The sequence below is a fragment of the Dipodomys spectabilis genome, unplaced genomic scaffold (assembly GCF_019054845.1).
Source record: "Dipodomys spectabilis isolate Male_0828 unplaced genomic scaffold, ASM1905484v1 ptg000183l, whole genome shotgun sequence".
NCBI classification, from domain to species: domain Eukaryota; kingdom Metazoa; phylum Chordata; class Mammalia; order Rodentia; family Heteromyidae; genus Dipodomys; species Dipodomys spectabilis.
In genome coordinates this window covers 3,903,924-3,911,219 of record NW_024870860.1, presented here as the reverse complement: position 1 = coordinate 3,911,219, position 7,296 = coordinate 3,903,924, and the positions used below count along the sequence as shown (strand labels likewise).

The window sequence follows — 7,296 nt, the reverse complement described above, 5'->3', positions numbered from 1 at the left end:
GAAGTTTAATGGACTCACTTGCCAATTAAACAGCATGAAAGAAGAAAATGACAAATAATATTTAATGAAATCATTTTGACAAATTACTTTGCCAGAAGAAAAAGGAAAAATATAATTCAAAATCAATTGACTTAAAACTATGAAGAAAGAGTAGTGAAGAGAGATTAGAGAAAATATAGAGGATTGTTTTCTCTCCAGTGGAGTAATGGGTTCTTGATCTTGTTTCTTCCATTCTACCTCACAAGCTACCAAGTGTGTCTCAGGACTGGATTATTCAGTTCAGACAGAAAACTCATAGAAGAAAGATACTGTTTAGAGCCTATGTAGGTGATTTATAACCTTAGACAATCAATTTAATTCTGTTCAAAATTCTCCCCTACCCCAAACTGCCCTCTTTGAACAGCTTTGTTTGCTTTTCCCAAGACTGCCCTTCATTAACTGATTAAAATTTTGAGAGGTCATATTCATACTCTCTAGAGATTGCTGTTTGGTTGTGATTTTTGTGTGTTTTTGTTTCTTGTTGTGTTTTTAACTGAATTTTAAAAGGTTGTGCAATTGTGTTACAATTAAATATATCCATCTAATTGTCCAATGCTCCTAGATCAGAGTCATTCCTTCCATCATTCTCAACCAACCCTTTCTCCAAGATTTATTTCCAATTTACCACTTCCTTCATGATATATGTACATTGAGTATTCTAGCTGTACTTACCCCTTGTTCATTTTTCATTCATTCTATGTCTTTACTATAATTCCTCTCTGGTTTCAACTTCCTGATAGTCATTCTGTTAAGCTATCTATTAATACTTTGAAAGGTTTATATACATTCCGTGGAGTTTCAATCCTGCATATTCTTGAACTGATGTCAGCTTATATTTCCATAATTCATTCATCTGCAACAACAGTTTGCAAGACTGGAGACGTGAAGCACCTAAACATGATTTATTCTCACCCATTTGGAAGATTAATCTTTAGTCAAAAAGAAAGTTAAAAATGGAATAGAATGTATTCCTAACTATGAATTTTTATAAATGGCTTTGTACAATGGTGTGATTCTTTTGTTTTACATGGAATAATATTTTCTACTACCTATAAGTTTTGGAAAAAGAAAAAAATTAAAATTTATTCCTAGAGAGGAATATGATAGAAATTGAAGACAGATATTATGTGTGTCATATCTCTGATGAGTACCCATATTCAAGACTTAAAGTAATATTTCTTTCTATGTTAGACAGAGGGAAAACATAAAATAACATATGATAAGGCAAATATTTGTGATTTTTTAAAATGTACCTTATTAAATGATGAAATTTATTAGGTAACGTTTGGGTTGAAATTTAGGAGGCTGATCTATTTAACACACTTCTGGAAGGCCCTTACTGAAAAACACAAATTGTGGGTGGTACTGTTTCTACACTTTAATGAATGGTTGAACATGTTTGGCATTAGTGCTGTGTAAATAATTCAACTCTATTGTAACTTGCTCCCTATACTTGAAAAACTTGTAATGTCACTAAGTATCATCAATTTCTCAAATGTTATTTTGGCGAATACGATTTCAAAAAGTTTATTTGAAAAGGAATACAGTTTCAGGAGATTAAATTTAGGTTATCATTGGTTTGAGAGTGACATTTTTATACCACAAAACCATGTTGTACTGAAGTCCCAGTGTTTGAAGCACTCCTTAGTGCTTCAAATGTTTTTCTGAATTACATTTGAGCTATAGGTCCAGATTTCGGGGCTTTGGTAGACCAATTATGGATCTATCCTTCCAGGAACTATTTTTTGGCCCACTTATGTTGGAATAAAATCTTTCGTTAATCATAGGTGAGGGGTATTAAAAATAAACTTATGACACTTTGTGAACTTGTTCACTCATATGGGATGGTCATCTGTAAGTTGAATGTTTAAATTACAGTACTTTCTCTCAAATTTTGCGATCTCATCATTCATTTTAAGTAGCCTTGCATTTCACAATTACTTTCTGCTAATTCCTGCATCTCAAGGAATTGGGGCCCTGAAATATAGGAAAAGCGAAATTGAGATGGGTCTTCAATTACTTTGTGTTGATATGTTGCTTGGGCCATGGTGAGAAGTCTTGCCCCTGTTATCTGATGATGCAGGTAGGAATGCTTCACAAATATGGAGAAAACCAGTTTGGGACAAGCGAGTTAAACAATAAACAGAGCAGCAGAGTAAAATCCATTATAGATTAGAGGAAAAAATTGTTTTTTACCATGTGGATTCAGAAGACCAAGAACAGTTAGAATGTATCACAAGTTTATACTAAAAACATTGCACTGATACTTTTTATAGTCTAATATATATATTAAACTTAATTATTTATATTCAAATTCTATTTATTGGAATAAATAAATATCAATTTATTTGTCAAATTGTCAACTAATTCTAGTAAGTTTCATTGTGTGAAATATAAAATCAGTACATATAAATATAAAATATATAACTATATATAATATAATTAAAAGGCACACGTTTTGCATTGTTCTGTTGTAGTTACTGTATTAAAGGCAACTCTGTTTTAAAGTATTATTCCATTATCTCTACCTCAGTGTTTGATAGAGTTAGACCTAAAACTTTACCATTTGTAGATTTACAGCATGGAGGCAAGAGGAAACACTGTGATTAAAACATTATCAATTCAATGTCTAATAACGAGGAGAAACGTATGCACTTCTCCTGCAACTATGAAAATATTTGGTGATAAAAAGGCAGTAGTGTAAGTTCCTGCCTGGTTGGATGGTAGACAGGCCAGGACATTAAGTTATCATGCATACGAACAATTTTTTCACCTTCTTGGCTTTAGCTACTTTTGAAATGGAGGTATAATAAAGGTATTATATTTTGATAAAATACCTTCTAGTCTGAACAGTTCTATTTGAACTGTTCATCTCTCTATGATCCCTTGTAACCAAGATTAGCTTTGTTCTAGTAAGACAATCTATGCTTTCAGGGTAAGATATTCTGGTTGGTCTGTTCCCACATGGAAGAAGGGTAAAGGCTCAGGTAGACATTTGTTCCAGTAACACCTCATTTGGGAAAATGTCAGCTGAAGAAGTTTAGAAGTAGCTCTTAAGGAACGCTTACTTTGAATCCATTAGGTCCACAAAGCTAATTCAGTTGGATAAATAAGTACTTGAAAACGCCATCACCTTTGGACCTATCTATAAATAATTGAGAGTATGATCAAATTCCAAATAAAAAGAATTAAGATAGTCATTGACAAAAAAATTTGCAAATGTCAGCAATCGACTGATCAATATAATTTTTCCACTATTCACAGAATTTTAGGGAAATAAGATCGATAGCATTGTTAGGAACAATAAGGTTTCCTTGTTACAAGTAGGCACCCATAGATATAAGCCTGTATAATGATTGCATCATTAACTACTTAAATTTAGAGGATACTACATGCTTCAGCAGCATGTATACTCAAATTACAATACAGAGATTAACATGGCACTTGCACAAGGATAATATGAAAATGTGAGAAGTATTCCATATTATTCATCCTTCAGATGCAAGAAATGAAAAACAGTTATTAAAAAGTTGATTACAAAATTACAAGTGTAACAATACACATAATTCATAGAATTAAATTTAGTTTGACATCAGTGTATTAAATCTTCACCTCACAAAGGCGTTTACATAGCATAAACTTTACAAATCTTTTCAAATTAGACAACATTGTCATTTTATCACAAAGAAAAATAATATTAAGTCCTAGAAAAAAAAGGAAGCAAACTGTTTCTATATGGAATGCAATTGGAAAAGACACATTAGTGAACCTATATGTTATAAAATAATGTAGAATTCAAAGAATATCTAGGAGAAAATAAAATAAATTATGAACATTTTGCAAACATAGAATATAGTATATTTTAAAATATACTTTTTCAGACAAGCACCAGAAATATTTTAGTTTCTGTACTACTCATTTCAACAGGTAAATTAAAATTATTTCTGATTAAAAAATCACAAACTCTGAAGAAAATATTATACATGTATACAAAAACTATTGAATACATTTTGACATCCAAGGCAGGCAATTCACTTGGAAGAATTCCGCAGAATCCATGAATTTTTATAGGAAAATATTAGTGCTGCCGGGGACTGGTGGCTCATGCCTATAATCCTAGCTACACAGGAGGCTGAGATCTGAGGATCATGGTTAAAAGCCAGCCTGGGAAGGAAAGTCTGTGGTACTCTTATCTCAAATAAACCAGTAGAAAACTGGAAGTGGAGCTGTGTCTCAAGTGGTAGAGCGCTAACCTTGAGCTGAAGAACACAAGGGATATCTGGGATAGCTCCCAGGCCCTGAGTTCAAGCTCCATGACCGACCAAAAAAATATATTGCTCTTATTTCATTGTGAAAATATTTTGTAGGGACACAAAAGATGGACTTGCATTTTTGAAATTTAAGAAACTTAACCCGACCATTAGGACTTCATTGAACAATTTGTACAGCCTTCCATAACTTCATAGAGGTAGTGATACATACTTATCCTTTTGGCAATATCAAATATGGTTTCTTCTATGTTGTTCTTCAGGCCTGGTTTTATATAATGGTTCAACAGAAGGTGATCCAGTGTACCTTTGCTATCTCAATTCTCAGCAGCAAGATGTAAGGGTGTCACGAGTTCTTTAGTTTGGGGAAGTGGCGCTGTGGCTCAACCAGTAGAGTACTCGCCTTGAGCTGAAGAGCACAGGGACAGCACCCAAGCCCAGAGCTCAAGCCCCACAACCGACAAAAAAAAACCCACAACACCAACAAAAAACAAACAAACAAAAATATTTGGGCTGGGAAGGTGGCTCAGTGGTAGAGCACTTCCCTTGCATGCATGAGGCCCTAGGTTTTATTCCTCAGCACCACATAAGCAGAAAAAAAAGCCAGAAATGGTGCTGTGGCTCAAGTGGTAGAGCACTAGCCTTGAGCTGAAGAGCTGAGGGACAGCGTCCAGGCCCAGAGTTCAGGCCCCACGACCAGACCAAAAAAAATTTTAAAAAAAGAGTCCTTTAGTTTGGGCATTGGTATCTGTATCATGATGAAGTAAGAAAGAAGCCACTCTGGTATTATTCCACGTATATGCACTGTGCAGCGGTGTCCAGTCATCTACAGGTATTGCATGTGCCGATTGAGACACCAACTCACTGACAATGTCCAAGTGTCCACTGTAGGCTTCTCAAAGAGGGTTATACTCATCATCATCCCTACTATTAACATGAGTGGCCTTTTGGGAAAGAAGTCTCCGCACTGCAGTAAGCTGAATATTTTTGGCAGCCCAATGAAGAGATTTGCTTGGATCCTTCTCCAATTTTTTTTCTTGCAATTGATACCATTCCTTACTTTTTCATCTTGTTCCCCATATTCCTAAGAATTGCCTAACCAGAGACTTTGAGTGCCAGTGGGAATGAGGTGTCCATGTATTTCCCTAATAGTTCCCATTGGTTGAACTAGTCAGAAATACCCAGTGAATTTTCTGCATCTGTTTATTCATCACGATTTATTTTCTCTTTTTCCAATTTTACTATTCGAAATTATTCTAACTGGAGAGTAGGGAGTTGATGGAGAGCAGCAGAAAGATGTTCCTCCATATTCAAATGTACACACTGAAAATGAGGACCAGTTATGTCTACATGTGTAGCTTATTCTAGGAATGAGAAAAGAGGAAATAATGCCTTTTATATAAATGATTTGGGAAATGGCAGAGCAAAAAGTGAAATGATGCAACCAAAAATATAAAAGCAAAATAAATTAGGATAATTATGGAGCAATCATATTGTCTATGAGAACCAAGAAAGGGAGAAAGAAAGAGAGAGACAGATGTGTAATGACCTAGCTAGCCACAAAATCCATGCCTCTGATCAATTTATAGAGCAAAGAAAAATTTATTTTTAAAAGAGATGGAAATAGAATTTATGTATTTACTTGAAATTAGTAAATACATTTTAGTAGCCTACGTAAAGAGATATAACTTTGACCAAATTACAGACAATAAACTAAATCCTTGATAATTCTAGTAACAGATTTGACTGAAATCAGTTGAATCATACTTGTCCTGTACAATGAAGGAATAAGAAGGTAGTAAAGCAGCTAGAGAAGGCAGGGAGATTTTGTCTTGACAAAACTTTTTGGAAATTGGTATTGAGGATTTCTTACTGGTGATGCATTTGCACTTGAAGCATGATTCTGAAGTATTGCTTGCTGATTCTGAACTATTGATTTGATCATTATATTCTCCAAGAAAAAAAATGAGAATTGATAGTTAAGGACTACTAATACATTTTGGCCTTCTCACTAAGCACTTTCAATCATCAAAATCACATGAATTCAATAGACAGGCCTACTTTTTAGATGAAAACAAGTGTCTTTGAAAAAACAAGGAATGTATGTAGTCATGCAAAGGACTTCTATTTTACCAATGCCTCATACATTTTACTAATGTTGGGTACCAATAAATAATGGATCTATTAGAATGCACTTAAAGCTCATATGTTCAATAGTGAGTTCTCTTACACTATGTCATGGTATTTTTGTGTATGATTTTAAGAATAAATTTACATTACTAACTTTCTGACAGGACAGTATCATCACTGTACATCTTGCTTCTATACTCTCATTTTAAAATTACTATCTAAGTATGGGCATTAGATAACTATAGAGGAAAAAGTAGAAGCTACACTGATGGCTTATGTCTTTAATAGTAGTTAATCAGAAAGATGAAATCTGAGGATTGTGGTTTGAAAGCAGACCAAGAAAAAAAAGTCCATTAGAATCTGATTTGAAAGTAACCAGCAAAAGCTAGAAATGGAGCTGTGGTACAAGCAGTAAAATGCTAGCCTTGAGAAAACTGAAACAAAAACTAAATTCTGGGACAAAGCCAGGCCCTGAGTTCAAGCCCTAGGATTAGCACCAAACAAATGAATTAATTAATAGGGTAATTAATTAATTAAAAATAAATTAAGTGATCACATGTGGAGAGGCAGGTAAAATGCAACATGCGTGGTAATGGTTTATGTATTATTTTTTAATAAGGCATATAATCATTTGTCCTAATCACTAATATTTTATTTGGATTTTTTGTACAATAAACCCTGAATTTAACATGCATGTATATGTGTGTGTACATGTGCGAACATGTATGTATGTGTATATGTGTGCGTGTGCTGTTGCAATGTTGCTTGCCAATGTGGACAGGGTGAGGCTGAAAAAAGCTAACTGTGTTGCAATGTTTTTATTTATTAGTGTTCTGTCATGTCATTTCAGTGGAACCAC

The 7,296-nt window shown here is 34.0% G+C and overlaps 1 pseudogene; it reads left to right on the top strand.

Moving 5' to 3' along the window:
- The first annotated feature begins 3,431 nt into the window (after positions 1-3,431).
- Positions 3,432-3,528, top strand: LOC122121107 (annotated as a pseudogene).
- Positions 3,529-7,296: the final 3,768 nt, after the last annotated feature.